Source organism: Leuresthes tenuis, unplaced genomic scaffold, assembly GCF_036924035.1.
Source record: "Leuresthes tenuis unplaced genomic scaffold, fLeuTen1.0.hap1 SCAF_20, whole genome shotgun sequence".
Taxonomy (NCBI): domain Eukaryota; kingdom Metazoa; phylum Chordata; class Actinopteri; order Atheriniformes; family Atherinopsidae; genus Leuresthes; species Leuresthes tenuis.
In genome coordinates this window covers 29,372,556-29,389,522 of record NW_027325374.1, presented here as the reverse complement: position 1 = coordinate 29,389,522, position 16,967 = coordinate 29,372,556, and positions in this window count along the sequence as shown.

Sequence of the window (16,967 nt, the reverse complement as noted above, 5' to 3'; positions counted from 1 at the left end):
TTGATTGTGTACAGTCGGGTATTTTCACCTTTTCTTACCTGCTTTTTACAAACTTTGGTCGGACATTCAAACCTTCTTGTAGCCGAACACATCCACTCCTGCTTTTGATGATGTATGGTTGGGCATTCGCACCTTTTCTTACCCATTTTTCAGTAATTATTGGTGGACATTCAGACCTTCTTGCAGCTGAACACCTCTGCTCCCTCTTTTGATCATACATTGTCGGGCATTCGCACCTTGTCTTACCCGCTTTTTACAAACTTTAGTCAGACATTCACACCTTGCAGCTGAACCACCTCCGCTCCCTGTTTTGATCATGTATGGTCTGGCAATACTACCTTTTCTTACCCATTTGTGAGTAATTATGGCTGGACATTCACACCTACTTGCAGCCGAACACCACCTCTCCCGCTTTTGATGATGTATTGTCCGGCATTCTAGTCTCTTCTAACACATTTTTCAGCAATTATGGTCGGACATTCACACCTACTCACAGCCAAACACTTCCGCTCCCGCATTTGATGGTGTATAGCCGGGCATTCTCACCCTTTCTCATCAGCTTTTTGCAAATTATGATCTGACATTCACACCTACTTGCAGTCGAACAGCTCTGCTCCCGCTTTTGATTATGTTTGGTTGGATATTCGAACCTTTTCTTAACTGCTTTTTACAAACTTTGGTCGGACGTTCACACCTTCTTGCAGCCGAACACCTCCACTTCCACTTTTGATGGTATATATTCGGGCATTCGAACCTTTTCTTACCCGCTTTTTACAAACCGTGGTCGGACTTTCACACCTTCTTGTAGCCGAACAACTCCGCTCCCGCTATTGATTGTGTACAGTCGGGTATTTTAACCTTTTCTTACCCGCTTTTTACCAACTATGGTCGGACATTTACACCTTCTTACAGCGGAACACCTCCGCTCCCTCTTTTGATGGTCTATGTTTGGGCATTCGAACCTTTTCTTACCCGCTTTTTACAAACTATGGTCGGACATTCAAACCTTCTTCTAGCCGAACACATCCACTCCTGCTTTTGATGATGTATGGTTTGGCATTCGCACCCTTTTTTTACCCATTTTCAGCAATTATGGGTGGACATTCACACCTTCTTGCAGCTGAACGACCTCCGCTCCCTTTTTTGATCATGTATGGTCTGGCAATACTACCTTTTCTTACCCGTTTGTGAGTAATTAATCCCAAAATATTGAGCATAAAATAAGTCTTTATGCTGATGATGTATTACTTTTCCTTCAGAACTCACAGACGTCTCTCACTCACACGATCACACTCATAAATAAATTCTCAACACTTTCTGACTACTCTATCAACTGGTCTAAGACCACAGTTCTGCCCATTAACTGTAGGGTCCATAATATACCTGCGATCACTTTACAGTCAGGAAATATTAGATATTTAGGCATAAACATTTCCTCCAGGCTCTCAGAGCTAACAAAGCTAAATTATGTGCAATTATTAAAGACAGTAGAGGACGATCTCTCTCGTTGGAAGTCCTTACCTATATCACTTATGGGGAGAATTACATCCATTTGTTCTCAATGATCCCCATAAAACCATCTGCTACTTGGTTTAAGTAACTAGATTCATGCATCTCCAAATTTCTGTGGAAAAACAAACCACCACGTATTAGTTTAAAAACCCTACAGAAGACCAAGGACAATGGTGGATTAGATTTACCTCCTTTTCAGCACTATTCCTTAGCCAATAGGTTACAATATATATCAAAATGGTTTAAACCTTGTTTTTGTCACAGTTCCCAGAGACGTTGTAATCGTTGAGGATTCTATATTCACCCCCTCATTAGAGGCACGTGTTGCAGATTGATGACACTGAATCTTCTTCTCTGTTCATTGCTGGCATCATTCCCAGCATCGTAAGTGTTCGTGGCATTGTTAGCCTCTTCTTCTGGATCTTGATATCGAGAATCCTTTTGTATTTCTGGTTTGTCAGTACTCTCTCTTCGTTCACCGGCGTCTTCGTCTTTTTGTCCTTGAGTTTGGTGATTTTTTCTTCTTTTGATGCCTTGACACAATGTGACAGGTGATACCACGTGGGAGATCCTGTAACTTGGACTGCTGTCCCTGTGCTGTGAAATGGCTGTGCTGCTCAAATGGTCTCTCCTTCATCATGGTTACATGCTGCCATTCCGACATCTCGCCATTCCGACATGGGTCTCCAATTGTCGGAATGGCGACACTTAATTTTTTATCAAACGTCCCACCATTCCGACACTTTTTTCCTCCTATGGTCGGAATGGCGGTATGTTTTTTGTTTTTTTTAACATACCGCCATTACGACAGTTCCTTTTAATAGCCTATTTTTTACCCAAAACATTTTGCACTAATGATATGCCGGCGCAAATACGCCCTAAAGTTTGGCGCACAAGCTTTGCACATGCAGAGGCCACAGCCTCGCAAACAAACTTTAATAATCTATTATCAAAATCCCCTGAATTTCAAATATAAAAATACAGATATTAATGTAACTCTGGCGAGACTGAAACTGATTAAGCAGAAATACAGTGTCAGTGAGCTGTAACAGCAGCCAGCTGGAGCGGAGCTCTCCACAGAGCCCATGCGTCTTTTGCACGCTGTCATCATATGCAAAAGTAATAATTGCAATAACAGATATCACGGCTACGGCACAGGACACAGTTGCGAGCACTCTGCCTTGCCTTGCCAATAGGAGAAGAGAGAAATGACAGCATAGAACGTATAAAACACAACAAAATGCAGTAAAACCGTTTATTCATGTTATTTACGTGATTTATGAGTACTCGCTCCAATTTTGGGAAGCGCGGATGGGCTTTGCGCATTTGGCACAAACACACAGCCGTTGCGCAAGGCTTTATACAGCCTGTTGATATCTTAAGGACGTAACTGGTCACACCTGGGAGTAAATGTCATGTAGAGATTGTTTTTACATGACATTACAGCTGAACATATAGCTTTCATCCACAAACCAATGTGGGAGAGCCCGAAGACGCATGTGCCAGACGCACATAGGCATGCGTAAAACCAATTTTGACCACTTCATACTGTTTATTTGCTTTCTTTTAGTTAATTTTCGTTTCTTTTGGATTCTTGTGCGTGTTATGGAGCCGTTTTGGTCCATGTTTGTAAGCCTTTTTTTCCTGGATTAAATTTTCGGAAGTTGAAACAAGTGGCATTGGAGTGTGTGATTGAAAACCACCGCGGACTGCTTCTCCTCCTCCAGTTGCCGAGACTTTGTGTTTTTAATAACGCTTGTCTATAAACATGTGTTAAACATATAAATTGCATGAACAGAAAGAAGGGACTCACCTGTTGAGTAACACACATTTCCTTATACAGAAAGCCTTGTCGGAATGGTGGGACATTTGAACGTCGGAATGGTGGGACGTTTGCATGTCGGAATGGTGGTATGTCGGAATGGTGGGATGTCGGAATAGCGGGATGTCGGAATGGCGGGATTTCGGAATGGGTGTTGCCACCCCCTTCATCATATAAACTTTTATTTATACATCACCTTCCACCATGAAGCGTTGTCCCTTTTTGTTTCTCTCTTTGTTCTTAAAATGCTGTTATGCATGTCTAAACCAATCCATTAAATTAGATCATTTTGGCAGTAAAGCGATCTACAATGTGCTTGGTCGCAAAGCTGCTCATCTGTGGTAAACAGCTCTTCAGAAAGGCATTCTTCAATTGATTTCACTAATTCTATGTAATAATTTTGTGATTTCCTACAAAACTACACTTCTTCTCCCATCTGTCTGAGTATTTAATATTGTCTGGGTCCCGTTAAAACATGTATTTTTCCCATCTAATTCCTTGTTTGCTTTAAAACAAGAATTCCCCATTTTCTATCCCTTCAGTAGCCAACCAGTTTGTATGGAGTACACTGGAGCAACTTGACTGATCAGTAAAACACTGCTTTTGTTGTCACCGCAAGGCATACCCAGTCGGTTGTTTCACTGAGACACTACTGAGTAACTATAACTCAACACAGTTTATACACATAACATTCATATACATACTAACAAACAAACAAACAATTATTTATCGCGATTTTCTCATCTCTGTTTGAACGTACACCCAGGTAAATATTATTGTAGTCTTCTCATACCGACTATGGACCCATTCATTGTTTAACTTCACTGTTTTGCAAATCCTAATTGAATATTACACATTGACATTGAACTTTACTGGATAAGCAGGTCTTCATTGCATTCAGCAACCTATATGTGAGCATCTATGTGTAAGCTGTTCTTCTTTGCATTTATCAGCAGCAAGCAATTCTTCATTGCACATGCATATGAAAATAGTAAAACAATTCCAATGCGTTAGCGAAACCTTCTATATCAGGAGTGTCCATCATGATGCTGGGAATAGAACCTCTTTCCCATATAGTTCAACCTTCATTACTCAACTGATCATAACTCCGCAATGAGCACATTTCAAAGTATCATTCCTCTACATGTATTCAAAAATCTATGTGTAAATGTTTAATATTTCTTATATTTGTTGATGTCATTCTGTGTGCATGTGGCCTAAACCCAATCTCTGTGTGGCAATTTTAATTTAAACAAGTTGAACTCTGCCTCTGATCATTTAAAAAAGGTGTGTACCAATATCAACCTTTCTCAGGTAATTACTGATCCTACAAAACCAAAGAGATCCTTCAAGGTTGTCCCTGATTGGCTCAATCTTAACAAATCAAAGGTAGAATATCCGCAGTATCTGAACTTGGTGTTAGTTATCACTGCTCAATAGCCTGTATCAGAATTGCAAAAATGAAAACATTAGGTCCACGCTTGGTATCCAGATCCTGAAACATCTCCATGAGCAGGCTTTTTTTTAACTGATCTGTTGAATAGTTATATGACACTGTTAAAATCTCAGATGAAGATCTAGCACTTGACCATTTTTGTAAATCTTCTAATTCCATAGTTGATAAACATGCCCCTTTTAAAAAGTATAGAACTTAGAACAGGTCTTGTCCCTGACTTTCGGCAGAACTGTCTTCTTTACTTTTTTTTTTTTTTCCCCTTGTCCTGTTCAGCATTATGTCAGAAGAATTGTAGTCTGAATACCTTTGATGCCAAACAGATTTGCTTTGCCAAGGGAAGTTTTATAAATGTAAAGCTCCCCTTGATGCCCATTTATTTATTTCTGTTTACAATATATGACATGAACTGAACTGAACCGGACCGGGGGACAAGGAAAGAAGAAGAGGAAAGAAGAGGAAACAGAACAAAAATAGAAACAAAAACCAGACAACCAGCTGCTACACCTGTAAAAACAAAACAGACAACAATCCATGGCCTCTGAGGGGAATCCAGCCTTAGCGCCACCAGGAGCACCTGAAAGCAGACAAGCAGAGAAAAAACAAACACACAAACAAACAAAAACAAGCACAAGAAGCGGCAATCGCATACAACACAGCTGTGGATATAGATGACCTGAGACGACATGATAATACATCAACTGCTTAGCGACCATGCTACTGGACTAATGAATGTGTGTGTGTGTGTGTGTGTGTGTGAGAACATGCAACACCCATGGCACAGGACCTACATGATAACCGTGCTTAGTTATGAGTGTATAAGCGTACAGGGCCACAATCCACAGCCCCCCCCAAGCAATCAGAAGCAGGCAGAGAGGGCCACAAGACCCAGGCCACCAGCAGCCCCCACAGAGCACAGAACCCAGGCAGCCCACCGCAGGGGCAACCACGCATCCACCCAGAAGACTGCAGAGGAAGCCCCCGGAAAGAGCCCCCATAAGCATAGGGCAGAGGCCCTCCGGGAGCCAGGGGCAACAGCCCACCGACCCCGCCAGGCCCCAGCCGCCCAGACATGGGCCGTGCACTGGACCCGGGCCACAGGGGCCCGAGCGCCCCCAAACCCCCCGGCAGAGGCCCCACCCAATACCCAGGAGGGCAAAGCGCCCCAGACAGCCACAAAGTGGGTCAGCGCCTGCCCCAGCGCCCCTTGCCAAGTGCCCTGGGAGTCAAGACGTGCCCACAGGTGGGTGAAGTTGCGAGCAGTGGGGAGAGGCAACGCTGACGCCCCATCGGGAGAAGCACAGGCAGGCCAGGCGACAGCAAGTCCCAGATCCAGGCCCAATCATTACCACACACACTTTCACGTCCCATACATCCACACATCCACACGTCCTACCTCCCTCGACTCTGCTGGGGTATAGTGCAGCGGGCACACCAGGGGGCCAGCAACACCCCAGCCACCACAGACCCCGAACCAGCAGAACAATTAATTAATCCTCCTGGCCCCTTCTGCCCCGAACAGACACCAGGAAGCAGGGGTGTGCGAAGAAGACCCCTCCCCTCACCCTTCTGGCTCTTCAATATTTTCTAATAGTGAGCAATTAAAATTGAGGGGCAGCCAAACTTGTAGAACTGGGAGCGCGGCACTCTGGGCAGCCTACATACCCAAAGAGCCCCGCCCACCAGATGCCACTCAGTGTAACCACCCCCCAAGACCTAATGTGTATGTGTGAGTGTGTTTGATAAGTAGTAATGTCTAAGGTGTAGTTAAAACAGGGGCAGGGAACTGCAGAGTGCAACCAAAGGGGACCACCTACGTGGCCCCATCCACTACACCCCACCGAACACACACGCCCCCAAAACCCTTCATGTGTGAGTGTGTGCTGTGTACAGGAGCCAGAAGGGAGAGGGGTATGAGGATATATACCGGGGGAGCTACTCTCCCCCAGAGAGGGCAGCCAGGGACTGGCTGTAATAGGCATCCCTGCTACCTGGGAGCCAACAATGGGCAGGAGGGCCTGATGTCCACCAGGCTCGGGGCCTGCAGCGACCATATTCCGGGAGCTACTGTACCCCCAGAAGGTACCCATCCCGCCCCACCCCACGCAACCCAACCCCACCCCGGAGGACCTCTACAAAAAACAAACAAACAACATAAAAAAACAATCAAACAAACCACCCGGTCACACCAGTTGCAGCAGCCCGGGCCTGAGACCCACCATCACCCAGCAACCCACCACCACCACTATGTGATAAAACTAATCAGAGGGGACCAGAGAGAATGAAATTCAGCCAATTGATGTTTTGAGGAGGCAGACATTGTTTCCATGCTAATATAATCTAAAAGAAAATTTCTAAACTGGTTAATACACAGATTGTTCTTCGCTTTCCAGTTCATGAGAATAGTTTTCTTTGCGATACATAACACTGTGAGAACCATGTGTGCTGAGTTAATTTCCATGTTGATGTTGTCTAAGTCACCCAGTATGCACAGTGTGGGGCATGCAGGGATGCTACACTTTAGCCATGTTGATAGGTCCTCACAGACTTCAAGCCAGAACTTCTGGACAGGCGCACAAAACCACAAAGCATGTGCATAATCATCAGGTGTGTTATTTGTGCAATGTGAGCAGATGTTTGAGTGTGTTAGACCCATCCTGAACATCCTTTGTCCTGTATAGTGTGTTCTATGAAGGATTTTGTATTGTATGAGCTGTAAATTAGGATTTCGAGTCATTATGAAGGTGTTCAAACATATTTGTGGTTAGAAGCTATGACCAGAACTGATGGATAAATCTGCCTCCCATTTTGAGGATGGAAGAGACATTGTGTCATCTATCTTAGACAATAATTTATATATTTTTGATAGTAGTTTTGGGGTGCAGATGCTTAGAAATTCTGCTACCCTAGTCGGGAGTTGTAAGTCTGGTTGGTGGAGGATATATCCATCCATCCATCCATCATCTGCCGCTTATCCGGGGGTCGGGTCGCGGGGGCAGGAGCTTGAGCAGAGAAACCCAGACGTCTCTGTCCCCAGCCACTTCCTCCAGCTCTTCCGGGGGGACCCCGAGGCGTTCCCAGGTCAGCCGAGAGACATAGTCTCTCCAACGTGTCCTGGGTCTCCCCCGGGTTCTCCTCCCAGTGGGACGTGCCCGGAAGACCTCCCCAGGGAGGCGCCCAGGGGGCATCCTAACCAGATGCCCGAGCCACCTCATCTGACTCCTCTCAATGCGGAGGAGCAGCGGTTCTACTCCGAGCCCCTCCCGGAAGACTGACCTTCTCACCCTATCTCTAAGGGAGAGCCCAGACACCCTGCGGAGGAAACCCATTTCGGCTGCTTGTATTCGCGATCTTGTTCTTTCGGTCACTACCCACAACTCGTGACCATAGGTGAGGATGGGAACGTAGATTGACCAGTAAGTAGAGAGCTTCGCCTTCTGGCTCAGCTCCCTCTTCACTACGACGGGTTGGTGCAGAGCCCGCAACACTGCAGACGCCGCACCGATCCGCCCGTCAATCTCCCGCTCCATTCGTCCCTCACTCGTGAACAAGATCCCGAGATACTTGAACTCCTCCACTTGGGGAAGGATCTCATTCCCGACCCGGAGAGAGCATTCCACCCTTTTCCGGCTGAGAACCATAGTCTCGGATTTGGAGGTGCTGATTCTCATCCCAGCCGCTTCACACTCGGCTGCGAATCGCTCCAGTAAGAGCTGAAGGTCACGGCCTGACGACGCTAACAGAACCACATCATCTGCAAAAAGCAGAGACCCGATTCTGAGGTCGCCAAATCGGACACCCTCAACGCCCTGGCTCCGCCTAGAAATTCTGTCCATAAAAGTTAGGAACAGAATCGGTGACAAAGGGCAGCCCTGACGGAGTCCAACTCTCACCGGAAACGTATCCCACTTACTGCTGGCAATGCGGACCAAACTCTGGCACCGGTCATACAGAGACCGAACGGCCCCTATCAAGGGGTCCGGCACTCCATATTCCCGGAGCAACCCCCACAGGACTCCACGAGGGACACGGTCGAACGCTTTCTCCAAGTCCACAAAACACATGTAGACTGGTTGGGCGAACTCCCAGCAGCTGGTCCACTGTTCCACGGCCAGGACGAAAGCCACACTGCATCTCCTGAATCCGAGGCTCGATTATCCGATGGATCCTCCTCTCCAATACCCCCGAATAGACCTTACCAGGGAGGCTGAGGAGTGTGATACCCCTATAGTTGGAACACACCCTCCGGTCCCCCTTTTTAAAGAGGGGGACCACCACCCCAATCTGCCAGTCCAGAGGCACTGTCCCCGATGTCCACGCGATACTGCAGAGGCGTGTCAGCCAAGACAGCCCTACAACATCCAGAGCCTTGAGAAACTCAGGACGGACCTCATCCACCCCCGGGGCCTTGCCACCGAGGAGCTTTTTAACCACCTCGGCAACCTCAGCCCCAGAAATGGGAGGCCCCGTCTCTGAGCTCTCCGACTCTGCCTCTTCCGAGCACGTGTTGGTAGGATTGAGGAGTTCCTCGAAGTACTCCCCCCACCGACTCACAACATCCCTAGTTGAGGTCAGCAAAGCCCCGTCCCCACTGTAAACAGTGTTGACTGTGAGCCGCTTCCCCCCCCTGAGACGCCGGATGGTGGACCAGAATCTTTTCGAGGCCGTCCGGAAATCGTTCTCCATGGTCTCACCGAACTCCTCCCAGGCCCGAGTTTTTGCCTCAGCAACCGCCGAAGCCGCGGCCCGTCTGGCCCGTCGGTACCTATCAGCTGCTTCCAGGGTCCCACTGGCCAAAAAGGCCCGATAGGACTCCTTCTTCAGCTTGACGGCTTCCCTCACCACTGGTGTCCACCAGCAGGTTGGAGGGTTGCCGCCACGACAGGCACCGACCACCTTACGGCCAAAACTCCGACCAGCTGCCTCGGCAATGGAGTCACGGAACATGGCCCATTCGGACTCAATGTCCCCCACCTCCCCCGGGATATGGTTGAAGCTCTGCCGGAGGTGTGAAGAAAATTTCCGAAAATCAAACCGCACATGATCATAAGTGGGAGAGGGGGTGTTCAGCTGCAAGAAGGTGTGAATGTCCACCCATACATCATCATAAGCAGGAGTGGATGTGTTCGACTACGAGAAGGTGTGAACGTCCAACCAAAGTTTTTAAAAATCAGTTAGGAAAAGGTTTTAATATCCAACCAAACATAATCAAAAGTGGGAGCAGAGCTGTTCGTCTGTGATTAGGTGTGAATCTCCGACCATAATTGCTGAAAAATGTGTTAGAAAAGGTAAGAATGCCGGTCCATACATCATCAAAAGCGAGAGAGATTGTGTTCAGCTGGAAGTAGGTGTGAATATCCAGCCATAATTACTCACAAACGGGTAAGAAAAGGTAGTATTGCCAGACCATACATGATCAAAACAGGGAACGGAGGTGGTTTAGCTGCAAAAAGGGGTGAATGTCCAACTAAAGTTCAAATATATTAACAAAAGCGGGAAGAGAGGTCTTCGGATGAGAGTGGTTGAGAATTTCCAACCATAATCTATAAAATGCGGTGAAAAAAAAGGTGTGAAGGAATGAATTTTATAGCAAAATCCGAAATCATGCATAACTCCGCAAAAGGAACGTATTGCTCAACCAAAGGGATGCTTCTTTCTCATTCAGGGTAATATGAGGAACTTTATGCTTGATACATTTTAGACATGGATAACTATGAAGGACAAAGCAATTTTAACTTGGTTTGAGCATAGCAATTCATTTTATAGGAAAATATGAAATCGTGCAGGACTCATGAAAGTAAGCTTTTTCTCGGATTCCTGATCCTCCAGTTTTGCTCTTTCCTATACTGCAAAATACAACCTTGTTCTTTGTTGAAATCGATCTAGACATTGATAAATATGAAGGACAAAGCAGTTTTAACATAGTTTGAGTGAAGGAATTCATTTTATACATAAAATCCCAAATCATGCAGAACGTATGAAAAGAAAACTTTTTCTCGGATTCCTGATCCTTCAGTGTTGCTCTTTCTTCTACTGCAAAATCCAATGTTGTTCTTTGTTGAAGTCGATCTAGACATTGATAAATATGAAGGACAAAGCAGTTTTAACATAGTTTGAGTGAAGGAATTCATTTATAGCAAAATCTGAAATCGTGCAGAATTCATGAAAGCAAGCTTATACTCGGATTCCTGAAACTTTAGATTTGCTCTTTCTTTTACTGCAAAGTACAACGTTGTTTTTTGTTGAAATCTATCAATAGATAGAAATATTGATAAATACCAGCTGAACATCTCTGCTGCCGCTTTTCATCATTTATGGTTGGACATTCTTACCTTTTCTTACCCGCTTTTTACAAATTATAATCTGACATTCACACCTACTTGTAGTCAAACACCTTCTCCGAGCTTATGATCATGTGCGGTTTGATATTCAAAAATTTTCTTTCATGTTTTCTAGCAATTATTAATGGACATTCAGACCGTCTTACAGCGGAGCTCCTCCGCTCCCTCTTTTGATGGTGTATGTTCGGGCATTCGAATCTTTCCTTACCCGCTTTTTACAAACTATGCTCGGACATTCAAACCTTCTTGTAGCCGAACACATCCACTCCTGCTTTTGATTATGTATGGTTGGGCATTCAAACCTACTTGTTGCCCGCTTTTCATTAATTTTGGGTGGACATTCACACCTTGTCACAGCCAAACACCTCCGCTGCTGTTTTGATCATGTATGGTTGGACATTCGCACCTTTTCTCACCCGCTTTTTGCAAACTATGGTCGGCTGTTCACAGCTTCCTCTCCACCATACTTGTATGGTGGGTTATTCACACCCACTTGCATCCGAAGACCTCCGCCCCCACTTTTGTTGATATTTAGTCGGTCATTCGCAGCTTACCCGCTTTTGGCAAACTATGCTATCTATGCATCTACATGTGTTTTGTGGACTTGGAGAAAGCGTTCGACCGTGTCCCTCGTGGAGTCCTGTGGGGGTTGCTCCGGGAATATGGAGTGCCGGACCCCTTGATAGGGGCCGTTTGGTCTCTGTATGACCGGTGCCAGAGTTTGGTCCGCATTGCCGGCAGTAAGTGGGATACGTTTCCGGTGAGAGTTGGACTCCGTCAGGGCTGCCCTTTGTCACCGATTCTGTTCCTAACTTTTATGGACAGAATTTTTAGGCGGAGCCAGGGCGTTGAGGGTGTCCGATTTGGCGACCTCAGAATCGGGTCTCTGCTTTTTGCAGATGATGTGGTTCTGTTAGCGTCGTCAGGCCGTGACCTTCAGCTCTTACTGGAGCGATTCGCAGCCGAGTGTGAAGCGGCTGGGATGAGAATCAGTACCTCCAAATCCGAGACTATGGTTCTCAGCCGGAAAAGGGTGGAATGCTCTCTCCGGGTCGGGAATGAGATCCTTCCCCAAGTGGAGGAGTTCAAGTATCTCGGGATCTTGTTCACGAGTGAGGGACGAATGGAGCGGGAGATTGACGGGCGGATCGGTGCGGCGTCTGCAGTGTTGCGAGCTCTGCACCGACCCGTCGTAGTGAAGAGGGAGCTGAGCCAGAAGGCGAAGCTCTCTACTTACTGGTCAATCTACGTTCCCATCCTCACCTATGGTCACGAGTTGTGGGTAGTGACCGAAAGAACAAGATCGCGAATACAAGCAGCCGAAATGGGTTTCCTCCGCAGGGTGTCTGGGCTCTCCCTTAGAGATAGGGTGAGAAGGTCAGTCTTCCGGGAGGGGCTCGGAGTAGAACCGCTGCTCCTCCGCATTGAGAGGAGTCAGATGAGGTGGCTCGGGCATCTGGTTAGGATGCCCCCTGGGCGCCTCCCTGGGGAGGTGTTCCGGGCACGTCCCACTGGGAGGAGAACCCGGGGGAGACCCAGGACACGTTGGAGAGACTATGTCTCTCGGCTGGCCTGGGAACGCCTCGGGGTCCCCCCGGAAGAGCTGGAGGAAGTGGCTGGGGACAGAGACGTCTGGGTTTCTCTGCTCAAGCTCCTGCCCCCGTGACCCGACCCCCGGATAAGCGGCAGATGATGGATGGATGGATGGATGGATATATCCTCCACCAACCAGACTTACAACTCCCGACTAGGGTAGCAGAATTTCTAAGCATCTGCACCCCAAAACTACTATCAAAAATATATAAATTATTGTCTAAGATAGATGACACAATGTCTCTTCCATCCTCAAAATGGGAGGCAGATTTATCCATCAGTTCTGGTCATAGCTTCTAACCACAAATATGTTTGAACACCTTCATAAAGACTCGAAATCCTAATTTACAGCTCATACAATACAAAATCCTTCATAGAACACACTATACAGGACAAATGATGTTCAGGATGGGTCTAACACACTCAAACATCTGCTCACATTGCACAGATAACACACCTGATGATTATGCACATGCTTTGTGGTTTTGTGCGCCTGTCCAGAAGTTCTGGCTTGAAGTCTGTGAGGACCTATCAACATGGCTAAAGTGTAGCATCCCTGCATGCCCCACACTGTGCATACTGGGTGACTTAGACAACATCAACATGGAAATTAACTCAGCACACATGGTTCTCACAGTGTTATGTATCGCAAAGAAAACTATTCTCATGAACTGGAAAGCGAAGAACAATCTGTGTATTAACGAGTTTAGAAATTTTCTTTTAGATTATATTAGCATGGAAACAATGTCTGCCTCCTCAAAACATCAATTGGCTGAATATCATTCTCTCTGGTCCCCTCTGATTAGTTTTATCACATAGTGGTGGTGGTGGGTTGCTGGGTGATGGTGGGTCTCAGGCCCGGGCTGCTGCGACTGGTGTGACCGGGTGATTTGTTTGATTGTTTTTTTATGTTGTTTGTTTGTTTTTTGTAGAGGTCCTCCGGGGTGGGGTTGGGTTGAGTGGGGTGGGGCGGGATGGGTACCTTCTGGGGGTACAGTAGCTCCCGGAATATGGTCGCTGCAGGCCCCGAGCCTGGTGGACATCAGGCCCTCCTGCCCATTGTTGGCTCCCAGGTAGCAGGGATGCCTATTACAGCCAGTCCCTGGCTGCCCTCTCTAGGGGAGAGTAGCTCCCCCGGTATATATCCCCATACCCCTCTCCCTTCTGGCTCCTGTACACAGCACACACTCACACATGAAGGGTTTTGGGGGCGTGTGTGTTCGGTGGGGTGAAGTGGATGGGGCCACGTAGGTGGTCCCCTTTGGTTGCACTCTGCAGTTCCCTGCCCCTGTTTTAATTACACCTTAGACATTACTACTTATCAAACACACTCACACACACACATTAGGTCTTGGGGGGCGGTTATACGGAGTGGCATGTGGTGGGCGGGGCTCTTTGGGTATGTAGGCTGCCCAGAGTGCCGCGCTCCCAGTTCTACAAGTTTGGCTGCCCCTCAATTTTAATTGCTCACTATTAGAAAATATTGAAGAGCCAGAAGGGTGAGGGGAGGGGTCTTCTTCGCACACCCCTGCTTCCTGGTGTCTGTTCGGGGCAGGAGGGGCCAGGAGGATTAATTAATTGTTCTGCTGGTTCGGGGTCTGTGGTGGCTGAGGTGTTGCTGGCCCCCTGGTGTGCCCGCTGCACTATACCCCAGCAGAGTCGAGGGAGGTAGGACGTGTGGATGTGTGGATGTATGGGACGTGAAAGTGTGTGTGGTAATGATTGGGCCTGGATCTGGGACTTGCTGTCGCCTGGCCTGCCTGTGCTTCTCCCGATGGGGCGTCAGCGTTGCCTCTCCCCACTGCTCGCGACTTCACCCACCTGTGGGCACGTCTTGACTCCCAGGGCACTTGGCAAGGGGCGCTGGGGCAGGCGCTGACCCATTTTGTGGCTGTCTGGGGCGCTTTGCCCTCCTGGGTATTGGGTGGGGCCTCTGCCGGGGGGTTTGGGGGCGCTCGGGCCCCTGGGGCCCGGGTCAAGTGCACGGCCCATGTCTGGGCGGCTGGGGCCTGGCGGGGTCGGTGGGCTGTTGCCCCTGGCTCCCGGAGGGCCTCTGCCCTATGCTTATGGGGGCTCTTTCCGGGGGCTTCTTCTGCAGTCTTCTGGGTGGATGCGTGGTTGCCCCTGCGGTGGGCTGCCTGGGTTCTGTGCTCTGTGGGGGCTGCTGGTGGCCTGGGTCTTGTGGCCCTCTCTGCCTGCTTCTGATTGCTTGGGGGGGGCTGTGGATTGTGGCCCTGTACGCTTATACACTCATAACTAAGCACGGTTATCATGTAGGTCCTGTGCCATGGGTGTTGCATGTTCTCACACACACACACACACACACACACACACATTCATTAGTCCAGTAGCATGGTCGCTAAGCAGTTGATGTATTATCATGTCGTCTCAGGTCATCTATATCCACAGCTGTGTTGTATGCGATTGCCGCTTCTTGTGCTTGTTTTTGTTTGTTTGTTTGTTTTTTCTCTGCTTGTCTGCTTTCAGGTGCTCCTGGTGGCGCTAAGGCTGGATTTCCCTCAGAGGCCATGGATTGTTGTCTGTTTTGTTTTTTACAGGTGTAGCAGCTGGTTGTCTGGTTTTTGTTTCTATTTTTGTTCTGTTTCCTCTTCTTTCCTCTTCTTCTTTCCTTGTCCCCCGGTCCGGTTCAGTTCAGTTCATGTCATATCTTGTAAACAGAAATAAATAAATGGGCATCAAGGGGAGCTTTACATTTATAAAACTTCCCTTGGCAAAGCAAATCTGTTTGGCATCAAAGGTATTCAGACTACAATTCTTCTGACATAATGCTGAACAGGACAAGGGGAAAAAAAAAAAAAAGTAAAGAAGACAGTTCTGCCGAAAGTCAGGGACTAGACCTGTTCTAAGTTCTATACTTTTTAAAAGGGGCATGTTTATCAACTATGGAATTAGAAGATTTACAAAAATGGTCAAGTGCTAGATCTTCATCTGAGATTTTAACAGTGTCATATAACTATTCAACAGATCAGTTAAAAAAAAGCCTGCTCATGGAGATGTTTCAGGATCTGGATACCAAGCGTGGACCTAATGTTTTCATTTTTGCAATTCTGATACAGGCTATTGAGCAGTGATAACTAACACCAAGTTCAGATACTGCGGATATTCTACCTTTGATTTGTTAAGATTGAGCCAATCAGGGACAACCTTGAAGGATCTCTTTGGTTTTGTAGGATCAGTAATTACCTGAGAAAGGTTGATATTGGTACACACCTTTTTTAAATGATCAGAGGCAGAGTTCAACTTGTTTAAATTAAAATTGCCACACAGAGATTGGGTTTAGGCCACATGCACACAGAATAACATCAACAAATATAAGAAATATTAAACATTTACACATAGATTTTTGAATACATGTAGAGGAATGATACTTTGAAATGTGCTCATTGCGGAGTTATGATCAGTTGAGTAATGAAGGTTGAACTATTCTGGGAAAGAGGTTCTATTCCCAGCATCATGATGGACACTCCTGATATAGAAGGTTTCGCTAACGCATTGGAATTGTTTTACTATTTTCATATGCATGTGCAATGAAGAATTGCTTGCTGCTGATAAATGCAAAGAAGAACAGCTTACACATAGATGCTCACATATAGGTTGCTGAATGCAATGAAGACCTGCTTATCCAGTAAAGTTCAATGTCAATGTGTAATATTCAATTAGGATTTGCAAAACAGTGAAGTTAAACAATGAATGGGTCCATAGTCGGTATGAGAAGACTACAGGAATATTTACCTGGGTGTACGTTCAAACAGAGATGAGAAAATTGCGATAAATAATTGTTTGTTTGTTTGTTAGTATGTATAGGAATGTTATGTGTATAAACTGTGTTGAGTTATAGTTACTCAGTAGTGTCTCAGTGAAACAACCGACGGGGGAAGCCTTGCGGTGACAACAAAAGCAGTGTTTTACTGATCAGTCAAGTTGCTCCAGTGTACTCCATACAAACTGGTTGGCTACTGAAGGGATAGAAAATGGGGAATTCTTGTTTTAAAGCAAACAAGGAATTAGATGGGAAAAATACATGTTTTAACGGGACCCAGACAATATTAAATACTCAGACAGATGGGAGAAGAAGTGTAGTTTTGTAGGAAATCACAAAATTATTACATAGAATTAGTGAAATCAATTGAAGAATGCCTTTCTGAAGAGCTGTTTACCACAGATGAGCAGCTTTGCGACCAAGCACAATGTAGATCGCTTTACTGACAAAATGATCTAATTTAAT